The sequence below is a fragment of the Pan troglodytes genome, chromosome 2, assembly GCF_028858775.2.
Source record: "Pan troglodytes isolate AG18354 chromosome 2, NHGRI_mPanTro3-v2.0_pri, whole genome shotgun sequence".
NCBI lineage: Eukaryota > Metazoa > Chordata > Mammalia > Primates > Hominidae > Pan > Pan troglodytes.
In genome coordinates, this window is record NC_086015.1 from 142,857,143 (window position 1) to 142,876,485 (window position 19,343).

The window sequence follows — 19,343 nt, forward strand, 5'->3', positions numbered from 1 at the left end:
GGTGTTCAACTTTTAGAGTCAATCTAGTGAAAAGACACAGAAGGCTTGTAATCACAGAATAGAAAGGTAATGTTATCATCATTGGCAATGTAAGAATACAGCTCGCGGCCGGGCGTGGTGGCTCACACCTGTAATCCCAGCACTTTGGGAGGCCAAGGTGGATGGATCATGAGGTCAGGAGTTCGAGACTAGCCTGAACAAAATGGTGAGACCTCATCTCTACTAAAAATACAAAAATTAGCTGGGTGTGGTGGCACACGCCTGTAATCCCAGCTACTCAGGAGGCTGAGGCAGGAGAATCGCTTGAACCTGGGAGGCAGAGTTTGCAGTGAGCTGAGATCACGCCACTGCACTCCAGCCTGGGCGACAGAGTGAGACTCCATCTCAAAAAAAAAAAAAAAAAAAAATACAGCTACCAGAAGCAGTAGTTGGAGAATGATGGGAAGGAGAGCAAAAGCACCAATAGTTTCCTCTCACCTCGTGGAGAGTCTAGATACTGATTAAAGTTGATGAATAAGAGGCACAGATTTGTTGTGAATAACAAATGTGGGGGAAAATAATGCCTTAGACAAAACAGGGCCTAAACTTGTCTCCCATAAAATGAAGTTGAGGAAGATAGGCAGTTTAGGGTTAGGGCAGCAGCTCTGATGTCACCAATTTGCCAGGATCCCTCTAGATTTTTTTCTCTGTTATTCTTAGAACATGACTTCCAGCTACCCTCAAGATTATCTCATGGTCGCATGACCGCTGTTGCAGCTCCAGCCATCATACCTGTGCTCCAGGTAAGAAGAAGAAAGAGAGGAGAAGGGTAAAGGGAACCTACCTGCTGAGTCAGTCCCCTTTTAAGGAGTTTTCCTACCCAACAATTTCTGCTTACATCTCACTGGCCAGAACACTGTAACAAGGCAAACTATCACAAGGAAAACTGAGGAGTATAGTTTTTTTTGATGGCACATTGTTGCTCTCAACAAAATTGGGTTTGTTTTAATAAGGAAGAAGGGGGAAACAGATATGGGATAGGCAAACTGGCCATTTGTGACTCAAGCGATAAAAATGTATTATTCAAGTAAAAATGTATCCAATTAAAGAATAAACATTGTAATAGAATCATCAAAAGTGAGAGGAAAGAGGAAGGGTAGGGTGCAGAGAATATAAATGAGTTAAATCTTTATTTTTTCATAATGGGACTCAGTGGCATACAATTTAAAGTTGCTTTTAACTTCCAAAATAAAGACTCAAAAGGCTAAAGCAACTTGCCTTTGGGATGTAGGTGGGGTGGGGGCAGTAGGGACAGAGCTGCAACTTTTCATTGAATGCTCTTCTATACTACTTGAGTTTTAAAAAACCATGTGCAGATTTGGTTGTGATTTAAAAGTATCAGTGTTTAGTGTTATGTTGAGAAGCCAAGCACCACTATGTTTCCTTTACAATCTGGTTCTGTGGTGGACATTTTGGTATGTTTTTAAACCACCATCACTGGCTTAGAAAGTGACAAAACTTAGCTATGGTCTGGGATTTATTTTACTTCTTTCAATTGATTTGTTATCTTTTAAACTTTAGCCATTCACATTCAATAGTTTTTTATAAGACAGTCTGTGGCAGATGCATTCCCCCTGTTTCAGGTGGGGCAGTCCACGTAGGCCCCATCCTCTGTCTGAAATGAGGCAACCAACATCTCCCCACAATCATTCCCCTGAGCCACTCCCATTTGCCCACAGACCTCTCTGCAGGGAAGTATGTTCTCTACCTGCCTGGTCTGCACTCTCAAATCACTGTCCTAATGTCTCTATAATATATTAACAGGCAATGGCCAAAGGGAGTTCTGCTGAAATAGGCAGCAGTTTGGGCCATTTTGGACTAAATCCTAGAATGCACATGATAATGCTGAGCGATGCAGTTTAATTTATGAGCATGCAGGTCTGCTATGAAATTGGGAAATGGAGGTATTAGACATTAGCATTCACATGGCAAGGGGAGGGCCAAGTCCAAAACTGTAATAGGCTTTTTGCAGGGAGGACTAAAGAGTTTGAAGCAGGAGACATAATGTCAGTTAAATGTACGCTCACGAACCTTATCCTTGTATTTGAATGCTGCTAAATGCCTAAGCAGTATGCACTTCTCCTGGCCTTATGCCCTTAATATTGCCTAGCACAATTCTTTATTTTGAACAGGAGTGGAACACCTGTATGCACATCTGGGAAGATTTAAAAAATGTATGGCATGGGTTTGGTTTGATCTGCAGGAAAGAAGGTATAATAGATAGCTTCTCAATTTCCTTCTAGCTAGGGCATATAAACTTTCATACAGCTAAATATTTCCAAATTGAAAAGTGAAGACAGGCATGTTTGTAATTTCACTCATTACAGTTGTGCATGCAATTCATGCCACACATTCTCCAATTTAAGAAGCTTGTAAGCCAGAGATTTTCTGTCTGACCTTGACTCTGGCACTTCACCTTTCTAGCTAAGTTTTCAATGTACAGAGCAAAATAACATCTATTTCTGCCTCCCTTATGAATAAAAATACATTCTCCCAAATGGTTCAAAGGAAATATCAAATGTGCCCCAGCAGTAAAATATATTGGAAATGAGGTCAACAACTCCATCAAACTAGGTTGAATAATGTCCCCCAAAGATGTCAGGTCCTAATCCCTAGAACCTGTAAATGTTACTTTACTTGGAAAAAGGGTCATTGCAGATGTGATTAAGAATCTTGAGAAGGGGGAGTGCTAAATGCAATCACATGTATCCTTATAAAAGGGAGGTAAGGGGAGTTTTGACACACAGAGAGGCCATTTGAAGATGGAAGAGGGAAATTTGAAGATGCTGGCCTTGAAGTTTGGAGGGGTGCAGTGACAAGACAAGGAATGCTGGCAGCCACCAGAACCTGGACTCAGCAAGGAACAAATTTCTCCCTTGAGCCTCTGAACTGAATGCAGCCCTGCTGATGCCTTGGTTTTGGCTCAGGGATACTGATTTCGAACTTTTGGCCTCCAAAATTGTGAGAAAATAAATTTCCTTTGTTTTAAACTACCAAGTTTATGGTAATTTGTTACAGCAGCCACAGAAAACTAATACACTCACAGACACGTTGGAAGGAAGAGTTTCAGTTTGTACAAAAGCTATCCCCCAGATTCTATGGTTCTTTGATGACATTTGGCTGAATTCAACTTCCTGCCTGCAGCAAGTGGAATAGGAGAGGGTTGAATGCAAGTGTAGTGATATGGTTTGGCTGTGGTCCCCACCCACATCTTATCTTGAATTGTAATCACCACATGTTGAGGGAGGGATCTGGTGGGAGGTGAGTGGATCCTGGGGGGGTTTTCCCCACGTTGTCCTTGTGATAGTGGGAGAGTTCTCACAAGATCTGATCGTTTAAAAGTGGCCGTTTCCTCTGTGTTCTCTCTCACCTGCTGCCATTGTAAGACGTGCCTTGCTTCCCCTTTGCCTTCTGCCATGATTGTAAGTTTCCTGAGGCCTCCTCAGCCATGTGGAGCTGTGAGTCAATTAAACCCCTTTTCTTTATAAATTACCCAGTCTCAGGTATTCTTTATAGCAGTGTGAAAATGGACTGATATATGTAGGTTAAGAAAAGCAGGCAGCCAACTCCCAGTTCTGGGCAGCGTACCCTCCTGAAGCAGGAGGCTGAAGGCATGAGAAAAAAATGCTTAGTTCTTAAAGCAAACATGTGAACAGATTAAGTATGAAGGGGCAGGTAATTAGAGGGGAACCAAGGATTTAAGAAACTTTCTATAAATTAACCTCATAGTTTCGATAGGGATGTGTAGGCATGTACATGTGTTGGGGAAACATATCTTCAAACCAATAGTTTAATTATTAATAAACATGGCCAGATACCTGCAAAGATATGTCATCAGACTGTCCTCTGAAGGTTTATCTGCAATAGTGAAAAATTAGAGACCCCACTGTCTACCAATAAGGGAATGGTTACATTCCATGTAATACTATGCAGCTATTAAAAAGAGTGACGTACTTCTACATATACCGATGTGGGAGATTATTGAGTAAATACTGGTAAAAAAATGTAAGTTGCAGACAATATTATAGTATTTTCTCACATGGTTTAAACAAAGCAATCTGTGTTATAATATAGAGAAACTATATATATGTACACCTAGATGTGTTTATGAATTTGTTGGATGGGTACACATCAAATAAGAAGTCATTACTTTCAAAGGAAGGAGTAGGGTTGTTGAGGGGGTGGTAAGAAGAGTGGACAGACTTGGGCTTTATTAGTATTACTTTATACTAATGCACTTTTTCCCTAAGCATGTATTCTTTTTTGTAATTTTAGGAATCAAAAAAGATGAAAATGCAATAAAGATACACTATGAGAACCTTGTTTTGAATGATGTCTGGCAAACAGTGGCAACCCTCAGTAATTGTGTGCTCAGTGAAGGGCTATGCAGCAGATGGTCTTTAAAGATTGCCTGTGGCTTCTGGAAGTTTCCTGTAACCCAGCTAATGTTGCAGGATGGCAAGCAAAGAAAACAAACAAACAAACAAACAAAAAAACTGGCTTTTACACCAAACTCCCTGGTGGTCTTCCATGTTTTTATTTAAAAAAAGAAAAAAAAGACACACAGTAAGTAGCCAAAGTCTGAGGCAAGTTTGTCTTTTGTCTCTTCTACAAGAGTGGGGCAAAGTCACCATTCATTGACTCAGTTTCACACAAAAGCCAAGGGAATCTGTCTTTTGAACACTTTCCTTCTGAAAAATTCTATATGATGATGTTTCCAAAGGTTGTTTTACCTCCTGGAAGGGCAACTTCTCCCCAGTGAGCAGTCAGTTCCTGCACGGTTAGCTATTGTACGCAGCCCTCCTAGTGTTTGTGAGTTGCACACCAGGGAGGGGGGCACTATACCTTTGAAAAGGACACCCCTAGCCTCACTCCTCTGAGTGCACCCCAAAACACACCCAAACCACGCTTCATCACATACAAAAGGAGAACTCTTTGATCAAAAGGGTCCCACCTTACTTGCCAATTTGAAACACTGTTTTGGATTAATGCAGTCAGGCTGACAAACTGCACACCCCAAAGGCATTAATACAGCTAGGAGAAACATGCATTGACTTCACAACATTCAATTTAGGGGCAATGAAGAGATGAATGGGAGTGTGTCTCAAGACCCCAAAGCAAAGATGTGATTTCTGGACAACAAGAAACCGGAGCCCACTTGCCTTTTGGATAAACAAAAGCAAGGGCATGGGGTAACTTCCATCTCAAACACAGACTGCACAGGGGCAGTGCTTTAAAGGTGACAGGTCTCTACAAATACTTCTTAAGCTATGGCTCTTACTGCAATTACTGCTTTTTGCTGAATGAAAGGAACCAATCCCTCTCTCTTCTCCATATAATATGAAATGTTTATTTTTTCAAGACATATTTCTCCAAGATTGGCCACAAATCATAAAAAGTCTTGACATTTTATGACTCCTTATTACAAATTTCAGGAAAGATTTTCATCTTCTGCATTTTAAAGATACTGTTACAAAAATACACAGATTGGGAGTTGGATTTTTCCTTAGGCAGAGGGAATGCTCTATCTGGAAGGCTTATGCTTAACCAAAATATTTAACCTTGTTGGTTTTGTGCTCCCATTTGCAGAATGTTAACATGTGGTCTAAACCCCCTGTGTTATAATTGAAGAAACTCACTTGTAGTTGAGTACTGGAGAGGTGATGTTGCTTATCCAAGGTTATGCAGTAAGTTAATAACAGAGCTAGAGTCAGAGCTCTGGACTCAGGGCTGAGATTTCTATCACACTGTGACAGTGCTTTACAAACCAAGCTCTTTGGCTGTGGAGACTTTTAGGTTTTACCTGAGGAATGCATCCTGACATATAACCCTCATCCCTAGGCCTAATGAGATCGACACTCAGGGACAAATGTGGAAGATGCGGGAGATCCCTTCTGTGAAAGCGATAAATTCAGAGAAATCTAAGGCTGAAAAGGACCTGGAGCAATTCTCTACTCCATTTCCCTTCCTCGAGGCAGAAGTTGCTGACATCATGCCAAGGGAGAAGTATTTATCTTTCTAAAACTCTTCAGGGAAGATTCATAACTTCTCTTACAGAAAGGAATATCTGATTTTCTCTGAACAGTAGGATCCAAGAAGTAATCAAAGAAAACCACCACATCATTTATAAAATAAAAAAATATAAAATCTTCCTTACTTTGATACCTCAGAAGTGATTATTTAAAATAACTTTCTAATTTAACCCAATATGAACATTTCTATTGTAAAAGGAAAATGTGTTGGAAAATAAGAAGAGCATGGAGTTGGCATGACATGTTAACCATAATTTTTGTAAGAATTGGTAAGAAGTAAGAGACCCACTCAGGCCTGTTTGTGTGAAGAACTTTGGTAGAAAGTATAATATATAAATACCCGCACAGCATAAAAACTCATGGGTTAGAGACTAAATAATGGCTTCCATTATATGATTTTCATTTTAAGTTTCCCAAGTCTCCATTTTTTTTGCAAAGTAGTTTCTGTATTAGGCCTTAGCTCAAGAAGGTACATTTCTAACTAATCTGAATGGAAAAATAACAGACTAAAAACTCCACCAATTATTCCATATATATTCATGCCAAATGATTCAAAAGCTAGAGGTTATTCTGAGAGGGGAAGGCTGCCTAACATCTGTGATACTAAGAGAAGAGAAGCTATGCTTTATCTGCAGACAATACTGCTGACCCACTGCCAATGACTTTGAACTGCCTCTCCATCAGACATGATGAGATTCCAGAATCCTGAAAACCAAAGGGTGTATCTCAAAGGTAGCTGCTGGAATTAAGGTGGCCCACATCTGTGGTACAGCTCAGGCTATGTGCAGAGCTGGCAGGTCTGAGGGCAGAGCGAATCCCTAGACTCCTGGTCTCAGGGTCCCAGGCTCTGGGCAAGGGTGCAAAATGGCCTCCTTAATTACTTCCCCTACCCTATCCCACCCCCTTAATGGCCTATTAAAGCTTCTCCCAGCCATAACTCAGTGCTCCTGCTCCAACCATTTCCTGCCTTCTCTGCTATTCCAAAGTCAGTGTTCCTCTGAATGCTCCATGCTCCCTGCCCTGGAGGAGGGAAACTGACAGCCTGGGGACCTAAGTCCTCCCTTCCTCGCTGAGCAGCATATCTGGAGCCCACTCCTTGATCTGTGTCCAGCCCTCACTGTTCCACCCAGCTTCAGGCCTGCCAGAGAAAATTCTAGGCCCTTGTCTAGAGGCCCCCAAAGCCTAGGCTGGAGGTGATGCTGGGAGGAAGCCATGCCTGGGGAAGACCATCGTGCCCTGAGTCCTACCCTCAGCCAGCCAGTGCCCAGGCCTGGCATGGCATTCCAGAAGATTCACAGCTTCACTGCCCTGCAGCAGCCCGGGGCTGTAATGTCCCCTTACATTTTGTGGGTACCCAGATGATCAACATCACTGTGTATAAGGGGACTCAGAAGTGAGGTTAAATGGCTCCGGGTGAACAATCCAAGGAAAGCTAAAGAATAAGCATTTGCACTGACTAATATTTCCAACCATTTAAGGGGCACACATATTTCAATTAGATGCTATTACTCCACCTTTGCAGATGAGGAAACTGGGACTTAGAGAACTGAACTTGTTTGCCCAAGGTTGCACAGCAAGGAGGAGTGAGCTGAGATTCGACCCCACCCTGCCAGGTGTTCCAGGTATCTCTGCTGAGCTGTGTAGCGTGGCCCCTCAGGACCTGGGTGTGAGCAAGAGCAGCCTATGGGGGGCAACAGCACTTCTCAGTGGGCCCAAGAGAGGCCCTTGTGAGGACTTTACTACATTGACTCCCTGGTTCCCAACAGCAATGTTTTTAAGTGAAATTGCAAAATTTTCAAAACCAAATTAAATCCACTTTAATTTTGAAAGCAAAAGCAAACAGATGTCCTGCAGCCTCTTCCCCTGGGAGAGGGTATTGAGATCCAATAAACCACGCATCTTCTCTTCCTCGAGAGAAGCTGGGAATCACCACAGAACCAAATGCAGCTCTGCCTCTGTGAGAGCAAACAGTTTTGGCTGTACTTCTAGAAGTCCAGAAGCAAAAGCGACCAGAGAAAAGCAGGTATGCGCCTCACCAGTGAGAGGCACATTCACCTAAGAGAGGATTAAAAAGATTCGAAGTACAAAATGGGTTTCATGATAAGTATTTTACTCTCATTTTATTGAAATAATGGAGTTAAAATGTTAAAGGAAAGGACAGATTGGCGGCGGGGGTGTTGGTGGTGCCATAAGTTGCAGTTCATGGAGTCATTGCTTCATAAATGTCACTCTATTGGTGTTATTCTATCATTTTCTGTGCCTACTCCATTTTATAAAATTACTTATGTTTGGATTAAATGGCTCCTAAGAGGTCATCCTGTAAATAACATGGGACTAAGGTGTGTGTGTGTTTAATTCAAATGCAAAATATCTTACACCTCTCAATGTGCCATGGAATAATGCAAAAGGTGATATTGTTAAAACCCCCATAATTTAAAAAAAAACTGTTCTATTTAAAAATAATGGAAATCAGAAGTTATAAAATGCTTATGTGAGTTGAAGCCATTATTTTCTGAGCAATCAAACAGATCATTTATCAGCAAAACCTACTCTTTCCTTTTATACTCATAGCTCATTAGTTTATGTAATATTTAATAAAGTTATTTGACTATATTAGCAAATACAGCCAGCACTGACACTTTTGGAAACAAACAACTGACTGCTAAGTGTAGTAGCCACGTGGTGGGGTCAGGAGGATGCCTGAGAGGGCTCAGTTTGTTGCCTTCAAGGTCTCTGTGCCTAGCTGTGTCCCACCTGGGGCATAAGCCAGGTTTACGAAATGCTGGCTGAATGGATAAATGAGCTTCCCCACAGCCCCACCCTATTCCAGCCCCAGAAACTCCTCAAGCAAACCCTAGCTGCCTAGACATTCTTCCCCTACTTCCATTCACTCACTGCTTGAGTCACAGTCAGCAACACATTGTAACTGGAACCTGGGGCGTGGCAGCATTTCAGAGCAAGGTAGAAGGGACCAGAGACATTTTCTAGTTTAGCCTCATCATTCCATAGGTCAGCAGGTTGGAGACAAGCTATGAGATCTGGTCAAGGGCAAATAGTGCCCTCTGACCAGCGCTTCTGCTCCCCCCTCTTGTCCCTCAGTGTCCAGGAGCTAGTAGAGTACACAGCACACACAGTCTTACAATGGGACAGCTCCCAAAATCATCATGCTCACTATGTCTTATGAATGGGATCCTTCAGGCAGGATTCGCACTTGGCTCCCCTTTACTTCCCTGTGGATAGGAGCATGAGAGGTACCTGATTAGCTGAAAAGCTAAGCATTTGGCAATTAATCTGCAGATAAAAATAAAGTCAACTTCAAACCAGCAGTCTGATTTAAATGTAAACAGTGTGTCCCTACTGATCCATGAGCCTGGAACTGACTCAGAATAAGGATGGTGATGAAAAACAGCCACTGGCAGACATGCCCATTCACTAGCAGGCCTGTGGGCCCACCAGGGAGAGAGAGAGCCAGACGCTGGGTTACAGAGCAAGGGCAAAAGTGAGAAAACTTGCTTTCTGAGCTCACAACTGATTCATTAATAAAACTGACCTCCTTTAGATGCCGAAAGCATTTGTGTGCCCTTCAGTACTTCTAACAATATCACAAAAATAAGATGCAAAGCAGCAAACACATTGCTGTCCTGATTATGGTACAGAGGCAAAACTATTATGTTTCTAGGGCCAATTTTGCCTTTGATGTGAAAAATGGGCAGGACTAACTCATGATCCACCCTAAGCCTATCACAAAAATGAACACAGACACAGAGGACCCAAGCAGCCCAACTGGCTGTGGAATGCATTATAGGATTTATGTTATCAATGACTCTATGTCATAACTGTGCTTTTCAAAGACAAACTTTAAAATGGTTCCAAAGTCCTTGACTGCCATTAATAATCCCTTCATTCAGCAAACATCAAACAGCAGCTATGAGTCAGGCAGTATGCCAGAACAAGGGAGACAAAGACACACCACAGTCATGCTTAGATGCTCACCTGTCTGTGCTGGTGGGAGGTAGAAAGGCTAAGGACGGTCACAGCCCAGGGTGGTAAAAGCTGGCACAAATGGAAACACAGGGAGCCTAGGTGGGCAGAGGAGAGCCCTAGGCCCAGTCAGGTTAAGAGGGGGGATGCTAAGAAGAAGTAACAGATGTTTTGAGTTTTGAAGGATGACTACGAGTTAGGCAGGTGAATGAGTTGGGAAGAGAAAACAGCATTTGCAAAGGCCTTGGAATGTGAGAGGCCATGGAGCATGCTGAGGCAGTAGCAGGGTCAACAGAGTGGCTAAGGTGCATGGGAGGCCTGCGCCAGCTTGCCAAGGGCCTTATGCTCTATGTTGACAAGGTCAAACTTGATCCTGACAGTGGTGGCTGGTAAGCCTCTGCATGGTTTTATGCAAGAGAGTGATCAATCTATAAGTGATTACCTGAGGGTCCCCTGAACAAGCTGAGCAGCTCTCAGGGATGCTTTCCTTTATTCACTGCTCCTGAGACAACAGCAACTTAAAAGCCTCATTAGCAGGCAGGTCTCCAACTAACAAGTAAGTCTGCCTTCCCTTCCATAATGCCCTCTCTTTGAGGCCACAGCTACTTTCAATTGCATTCTAATTTCAAGAAGTGATAAACATATGCTCATGTTTCCATTTACAAGGTTTTGATTATCAGCCTGGTATTGTAGCTGCAAATTACCCATTTTCTATTATAATTATTTTTACTTCTCTAGAAGAAGAAGAAGAAGAAGCATTTCTAAATTACTAAAGTGCCTGAGCCACAGAAGGAGGGAAGTAGTAAGCACTGCTGCATCTTTTGCCAATGGCAATATAATAGCAAGTTTGAAAACTAAAATGTAAGCTTATGGGATGTGTTAGACCAGGCCTTCCAGATGGGCACATTTGCTCATTGTGATTATTTACCTAAAACCTGGCTGGATTGCAGCAAACCAGAGGTGAGCTGAGCTGGTGGCAGAATTGCTGCTTTTGAGGGTTTTCCAAGAGTGGCTCCTTGAAAACTGGGCTGCTTTATGTGACTGGCCATCCCCTCACACTCTTCAGCTCTAAATCTTGCTTTTTCTGCTTCTAGCAGGAATTTTAAAAGATTAGAATGTCACTAACTCAGATGCATCCAAGCAACTACAATGTTTGGTAATATGACTGGAATCCAGCCATGCTAACTTGCATCACAATCTCTCCTAAACAAGACCGTCTGGCTGCCTTTCTGCCCTGGTTAGGGGTGGCTGGGGATGGGGTTGAGGACAAACCTTGGTAATTAATGAATAGGACGCAATGAATTCAGGTCACTGGCTGAAGTGAAAAGGATTCTATCATGCAGAGTTGCAGACCTATTGGCAGCTTAATGTCCCATTTAATTGGCATGTAGCATTAATTGACAGAGTAGCGTGTAAATGAGATCACAACCATGGTTTTGAAGGTCCTATTGGTGGCTTTGTTTCTAAAGTGCAGCTTGAATGAGCTTAACAGTTTTGTTATTGTGATGACCATCCAAATTCTTAACATCTTCCATGTGTGACTGCTCAGTCCTGGGGAAAGAGGCATGGAGGATATACTCTCTGCTCTCACGGAACTCATTTTAATGCGGCAGTCAAATATGGAAAAACAACAAGCAGCTACTTAAATACTCAAAATGCCAGCACTTTGGGAGGCTGAGGCAGGCAGATTGCTTGAGGTTAGGAGTTTGAGACCAGCCTGGGCAACACAGTAAGACCCCCATATCTACAAAACTGTTTTTTAAAAATAGCTGGATATAGTGGTGCATGCTTGTAGTCCCAGCTAGTTGGGAGGCTGAAGTGGGAGGATCTCTTGAGCCCACGAGGCTGAGGTTGCGGTGAGCCATGGTTGTGCCACTGCACTCCAGTCTGGGTGACAGAGTGAGACCCTGTCTCTAAAAACAAAGACCAAAATGCTATTTGTGGTAGAAAACAGGAATTCCAAATCTTACTATTTTCACCTTTTGAACCTTCATGGATGACAATAATAAATCAAGCATAACAAATCACTAATAACTAAAAGTTAATATACTATTTACTAGGTGATTTTTAGGTCTACTAACTCATATTTTGGCAGTACCTATACTGTACCTGTAACTACACTTTTATCTTTAATATTTGCAGATACTGCAGACATTTGCAGAGAAGTGCTATCGTCTTCTTTCTGATGGGGACACAGAAACTCCGGGCTCCATCCCAAGATGTGGTACTAGGAAATACAGGCAAGTTCAAGCTCCTGTAGTGAAGGGCCGGCCAGGCCATTTCACTTCCCACTGCCTTTAGAGGGGCAGAAACTAACAGGAGCCCTGACTGAGCCCATTCGGTCCCTCCATCCAAGCCACAAGATCTTTGGTATTCAAGATGGGCTCATTCATTTTTGTAGGAAATAAATGTAATCAGCATATTAACTATCCTTTAGACATCAATTATAACTTCTTCCCTCAAGAGTAAATTGTTCTTCTTCCTGTGTATCTCAAGATCTTTGCCCAAGCAAAGGAAGGAAAAACAGGTTAGTGCGCAGGTGTCAGAAATTACTCTTTCTTCTCTAGTGAAGGCAATGGGGCCTCCACTCAAGGTTCAAAATAGGTGCATCTTAGGAGGTGTGCAGTGGGGTGTGTGCTGTGGCTGTTGCTGGTATGTGTTGCAGCGGTTGTCATACAGAAGCATATGCCGTGGTGGGGTGCTGTGGGGTCTTCTGTGGTGGGGAGTCTGCCATGGAGGGGTTTGATGCAGGATAGGCCTATAGGTGTCTCATGGGGAAGTGTGCCATGAAGGTTGGGTGAGGGTGGGTGGCAGGAGAGCCATGCTGCACGATGTGTTGTGGAAGTCATGTTGTGGGGGATGGATCATAGGGGTATGGTATGGAGGATACAGCATGGGAATGTGCCATGAGGGTACATTGTTGGGGGTTTTGCTGTGGGGGGTATCATGGTGGGTGTGGTGTGGTGGTGCTGTGGGAGTGTGTGTCATGGGGTGCAATGGGCATGCTGTGGAGATATGTCATGAGTGTGCTCTGGGGCTCCCTAAAGAGCTCCCTCCTACCAGGCCTGAGAATGCCATTCTTGCCCACTGGACCTGCCCAATCCCCAAAATGTTAAGTGCATGCCCCAGGAACCCCAACCACACTCTACCCCCAGCCTTAACATTCTCTGGTCTCAGGGTAGCCAGTGGACATCAGGGGTGGCATGTTTTGGGGTTCTGCTGGTTGAAGGAGCTCGGGAAGCACCCCTCTCTGTGGTAAGGCTCAGGTAGTATTTGCAGGCCACAACTAACCTAGCTTCTGCAGCGCTCCTTTCCCAGAGCTCACTGCCCAGCTAACCCACCCTGGGACTCCCCAAGATACAGCACAAGTGAAAGGAAGGAAGTACCCTTGGCATTCTCCCCCTGCAGTGGGGCCCAGCACTGAAGAGTCTAGGCTCAGAGTCCTGTCTCCCAGTGTAGCAGCTTCTCTTAAGGACCCTGCCCTCACGATCCCAGCTCATTGCTCCAAGCCTTCCGCCCATTTGACTTCTGTGAGGAGCTATCCCCTATAAAGACCCTCTGGGGTGGCAAAAACTCAAGAGTGCAGACATGCAGATGAAGTACTTGTTTGTTTTGAATGTATGCAATTTCTTCCCAAACTTTATTGTGAAAGATTTTCAAACATGCAGCAAGGTCAAAAGAATTTTAAAGTGAACATCTGGATATTTACCACCTAGATTCTACCATTAATTTTTTACTGTTTGTTTTATCATATACCTACTCCTCTATCCATTTGGCAATCTCGCTTACTGTTTTTGATGCCTTTCAAAATAAGTCGCAGACAGCAGCATACTTATTTCTATACACTTCAGCATGCATGTTATTAACCAGAATTCAGTATTTGTTTAGCATTTTTTTTCGTTTCTTTGAACTTACAATGAAATGCACAAATCTTGAGGGCATCATGTAATAAATTTTAACAAATCATGCACCGTGTAACTCCAACCCCTCTCAACATACAGAACATCTCCCTCACCCTGAACGTCCCCTTGTGTCCCTTCCCTCTCAATCCCCCTGCACCCCTCCCTCAAGCAGCCACTATTCTAAGTTTTTCCACCATAGACACATTTTACCTCTTTTAGAACTTTAAATATAAATAGAATCACACTTTCTGGTCTTCTGTGTCCGTTTGACTCAGCACAATGTTTCTGAGGTTCACTCACATTGTTCTATGTGTCAGCAGCTTGTTCCCTTTCATTGCTGAATGGTGTTCCATTATTTGGCTATACCACAGTTTATCTGTTCTTCTATTGATGAAGCACCTTTTTTGTAAATAAAGATTATCACTGAATCGAGGCTATTCTGTAACACAGTTGCACTCACTAGCATTAGGACCTGTTTGTCTTGCTGGGGAGATCAGAGGTGCTCGAAGTTAGCATAGCCCTCTGGCCCATGAGAGTGTATGAAGAACATAAATAGTGCATTTTATCACCTTTGTGATAGAAGATCAAAAAGCACAGTTCTAGAGTAGAGACTCCCCAAGTGTGATGGAATGCAAGATGACTTCAGGTGAGAACTTAAAAATGCCAAATGATAATATATTTGTTTTTACAACTATGCCCCATTTATGGCCTGTGAAACTAGTTTTCCTACATGCAAGGGATACATGGTTTGCTTTCTAAATATATCTGTTTACATAACAGAAAAACTGATTTAAAGAAAAATATTAAACAAACATATGGGGGGAGTAAAGATAAGAAAAACCTCATGAGGCTTGCATGCAGGTGTTTGGGGTGTGGGAAACATTCTTGAGCAGTGGTTGTCAATCCTGGATGCACATTAGAACCAGCTGGGGAGCTTTAAAAATCCTCCTGGCCTGGGCCCCACAACCCAAGCCTTTCATGTAATTGGTCAAAGTACATCCAGTCATCGATAGTCTTTAAAACTCCCCAGGTGATTCTAGCGTGCAACGTAGGATGAGAAACGTTTTAGAAAGTGGTAATTTGCAAAGACCAGCAGTATCAGCATCATCTGGGTGCTTCTAGAAATGCACGTTTTTAGATCCCACTCCAGATCTTTGCAATCAGAAATCAGGGCTGGGGCCCAGCAACTTGGGTCTTAACAAGCCCTCTTGGTGGTTCTATTTCTTGAAGTTTGAGACCCATTGCTTTAGAGGTGGATGGGACAATTCCAAAAGGCCACTGCTGCCTCCCAAGACTAAGGTCTCCACTACTGTGGTACCACTCCAGCCAGTGTCAACTAGGTCTGCCTGGTCCAGCTCCTGGGAAGCCCCTCTCCTCCTGAGTACAGACAGGGTGGGTCGGTGCCAAGCGGTGAGCAGCTGCTGGCCAGTGACCAAAGGGATGACATCCTATGGTCCACTGGGAATTAACCTAAATCCACAAACCAGTTAATCAGCCCTCAGAAAATTGACTGTTCACTACAATTTTATTTTCACTATGATTTTTGATTATCAGTGACCTCCTTCCACTCCATTACCCTTGTTAATTGAGAATTGACTACACAGTTAAAATGAATGTTTCCTCCACTAACAGAGCTGTACCAGATTCATCTTAAAGTCCCTCACAGCTCAAGAAAATGTGATGGGTTTGCAGATACATTGATCTTATACAATTCATTTCACCAAGAATTTATGAAATTACTACTAAGGTCACCTGTTATGCGTTCATATGTTCAAAGGCTTATAGGAAAGAAATGGAGTTTTATCTGAAGGATAACATTGTATTTAGAGAGCTAAACCAGAACTTGGGCAAAACCTGGCCTCCTGATTAGCAGTGATGTCTCTATTAAAGATACTCAACACAGTTCTTCACATTTGGTAAAGTCCTTGGAAATATTGTTACCTTACAGTTAGAAGATAAGGTAGCAACAAACACTCCAAGGGCTGCTCCTCTTCACCGGCTGGCTATTTTGATAAGGAAAAATACAAAGTAAGAGGAGGCTAAGGGGAGATCAAAAAATTTGATTATCTGTTTCAATGCTGAGTTTGAAAAATGAACTTTCATGTAAAACCAAAAAGATTAGAATTTGCTAAAGAAAACGTGCCGGGAAATCTGAAGTGACATATGCGATGCCTATTAAGTAGTATGTACCATGAGATATTTCACAAAACACCATGGTCCTTTTTTTGTATCATAATACAGTAAAGGAATGACGCCACCATGGAGGAAAACCCGCCCAGCTGTTTGTGGAAGGACAGTTGCATACCATAAGCAATCTTTCAATGATCAGGTATCATAAAAGACTCAGCCAACTGTTTCTTATTTACTTGATTGCAGATTGACTATAAAGAGCTCAACAAAAGCACCTGTGCAATGGGGCGAACTCAGAATCAAGTCTGGTGATAAGGCTTTCTTGGCGCCTGTTCCCAAGATTTCCCTTACCACGGGCAAGGCACCTAGTGTAGGGCTGCGTCTAGCTCAGCCTAAGACTAAGTACATCCTTGTACTCAGTGACTTTAAAAAAATTTTGTTATGAAAAATTACAAACATATAGAAAAGTAGAGGGCTAGGTGTGGTGGCTCATACCTGTAATCCCAGCACTTTGGGAGGCTGAAGTGCAAGGATCACTTGTAGCCAGGAGTTTGAGAGCAGTCTGCATAACACAGCAAGACCTATCTCTACAGGAAATTTTAAATAACGTAGCCAGGTGTGTTGGTGTATGCCTGTAGTTTTAGCTACTTGGAGGTCCAGGTGGGAGGAGTGGTTGATCCCAGGAGTTCAAGGTGATAGTGAGCTATGACTGTGCCACTGCACTCAGCTGGGCAATAGAGTGAGGCCCTGTCTCTAAAAACAAAAAGAAAAATTGGAAACAATAACAGTATAATAAACTGCCACATAGAGGTCGCCCCCCCAAATTATTGACATACTTCTATATTTACTTCACCTTTTCCCCTCTTAAGTATATGAAGGCACATTATAAACACCATATTTTACCTTTCAATGCTTCAAAAATAAAGTGCACTTTCTAAAATAGGGACACCGTCTTACTTTTCCACAATATGATCACACCTGAAATTAACAGTTAACAAAAATTCCTTGATATCATCTAATCCAACATCAGTGTATTTTTTTTTTAGAAAAATAAAACACAGACACAGTCATGGTGACTCAGAATGGTAGGTGTGAATGTCCCCGCAAAATCCTCAAGAAGCAAGTGTGTCCCATCTGAGGGCTCCATCATTCCCACAAGTGCACCAGGATGGGAGGGAGCACTTCCTCTAGTGGGGGCCTCCTCTTGGAGATATGGGGGCTCTCATTCCCACAGGTTCACAATATCCCGACACAACTCTCCCAGGCCTCCTTCCAGTAGCCAGTGAATGCCGGTTGTCTCTCTTCTCCTACCTGGTAACCAGCTTTGTCTAAGAGGCTGGATCTGGAGTCAGATGAACCTAATTTGTAATCCTGGTTCTGCCACTGATGGGCTGTTTGACCCATCAGTCAAACAGCTTGACCTCTTGGAGCTTCTATCTGCTCATCTGTAATATGGGGGAGAAAGACCTGCCTCAGAGGGCTGTTATGAAGATTAAATGAGACAGTGTCACAGAGTGCCTGGCCCACGGTAAGCTCATAAAAGTGCAGCTGCTAACACTGGGGGTAGCAGTAATAATCTTTAAGGCCATGAGGGTAGGCAGTAGCATTAGGGTGATGGCCAGGCAGAAGCTCAGGGGTCAAAGAGAGGCCCACATCCTACCAAGTCCTCAAGGTGGGCTCCTAGCTCCTGCTTCCTCTGATGTACAGTGGTGCTGCTGGAGATGGAAGTACTGAAGAATTGGAGGAGGAAGGCCTCACTGACTCTAGGAGCAGAGAGGTTCTCCAAGGGTGTCTTTGGCCACCCATTGGGCCATCTGGTGTCTCCTATTGGCCTCTTAGTAGTCCTGTGCCTTACCACAGAGGCACAGACTTTGGTTCTTCAGACACCTGCCCATCAGCTACTCTCCCTTTGCTCTCTTTTAATGACCCCCCAATCAATATTACTCTTTATGAAGCATCTACTATGTTCCAGGATCTTTTCTGGGTAATTTTCAGACACGATTTCCCTGACTGTAAATGCCAGGCTTTTGAGGGAGGTACGACTATTCCCCTTTACAGGTGTATTCGTTTCCTATTGCTGTTGTAACTACTCCAAGCTTAGTGGTTTAAAACAACACACATTTATTATCTTATAGTTCTGGAAGTCAGAAGTCCAAAAGGGACTACAGTTAAGGTGTCAGCAGGGCTGTGTTCCTTTCTGGAGGCTCTGGGGGAGAATCTATTCTTGTCTTTCCCAGCTTCTAGAGGCTGCCACATTCTGTGGCTCCTGCCTCCCTTCCAGCTTCCAAGCCAGCAATGGGCAGTCCAGTTTTTCTCATGCTGCATCTCTCTGACTCTCCTGCCTCCATCTTTCACTGATAAGCATATTTGTGATTAGATTGGGTCCACCTGGATGGTCCAGGATATTCTCCTTATTTTAGGGTCAGATAATCGGCAACTTTAATTTCATCTGCAATCTTAATGCCCCAATGCCACAGAACCTAACACATTCACAGGTTCTGGGAATTAGGATGTAGACATTTGGAGGGCCATTATTCTGCCTGTCTCACGGTGCTCAGAGAAGCAATGGTGCTTACTCAAAGTCAAACAGCTATTAAGTAGTACTAGACTCCAAAGTTAGATTCTGGGATCTCAAACCTAGCTCTGCTCCTGCTACTTCACTGTGTGAATTTGGACCACTTAACTCCTCTGGCCTCAGCTTCCTCACCTGTAAAATAAAAAGGCAGTCTAAACACTCTCTAAGAGTCCCTCCAGCAGCTAGTTCATGACCCTCTGAGCATCTGGGCCTCCCTCTAACTATACACATGACCCGAAGTCAGGACCCTACTGAGCCCTCAACTGATCTGTCCACACTGACCCCAGCTCAAGTACTGCCCGTGAAAGGGGGAGATGTAGACTTATGGTCACAGCACAGACTTCCTTCTCTCCCTGGCTGGAATTTTCTGAGGCTTTTGTTCTGGGAAGCTTGGAAACATGGATTTAAGGGCACCTGACTATCTTCACCCCAATGCCCTCCAAGCACACCACACAAATCTGAAGTCAACTACTGTGTTTTTTCCCCCGAATTCCCAGCTTAGAGGGAAGTAAGGATTAAGGTCTCTTTGTGCAATGAAAAGAAAAACAGAAGTTGAGAAAATCAGACAGTAAACATATAGAAATGTGAAGACTTGTTTGTTGAGAGTTCCCAAACCAAGACATTAAACATTTTTTAATGCACTTTTTAAAAGCACTTTATATTACAGAAAATATCAAACATATA

At 43.2% G+C, this 19,343-nt stretch overlaps 1 protein-coding gene across 24 annotated transcripts in view; it reads right to left on the reverse strand.

The window, feature by feature from the left end:
• The window catches only part of NMNAT3 (nicotinamide nucleotide adenylyltransferase 3), a 117,799-nt gene that overhangs the window by 84,614 nt on the left and 13,842 nt on the right, over positions 1–19,343 (reverse strand). The window contains exons 1-2 of one of the 24 annotated variants that reach the window (XM_063807227.1): positions 17,396–17,532; positions 15,896–15,957 (exon numbers count right to left, since the gene is read on the reverse strand). The exons of 22 other annotated variants lie outside the window; for them this stretch is intronic. The gene's annotated coding sequence lies outside the window, so the exon portion shown is untranslated. Of the gene's footprint in view, positions 1–15,895; positions 15,958–17,395; positions 17,533–19,343 lie in introns of those variants that run through there. One more of the 24 variants, XM_054681099.2, reaches the window with a different exon arrangement.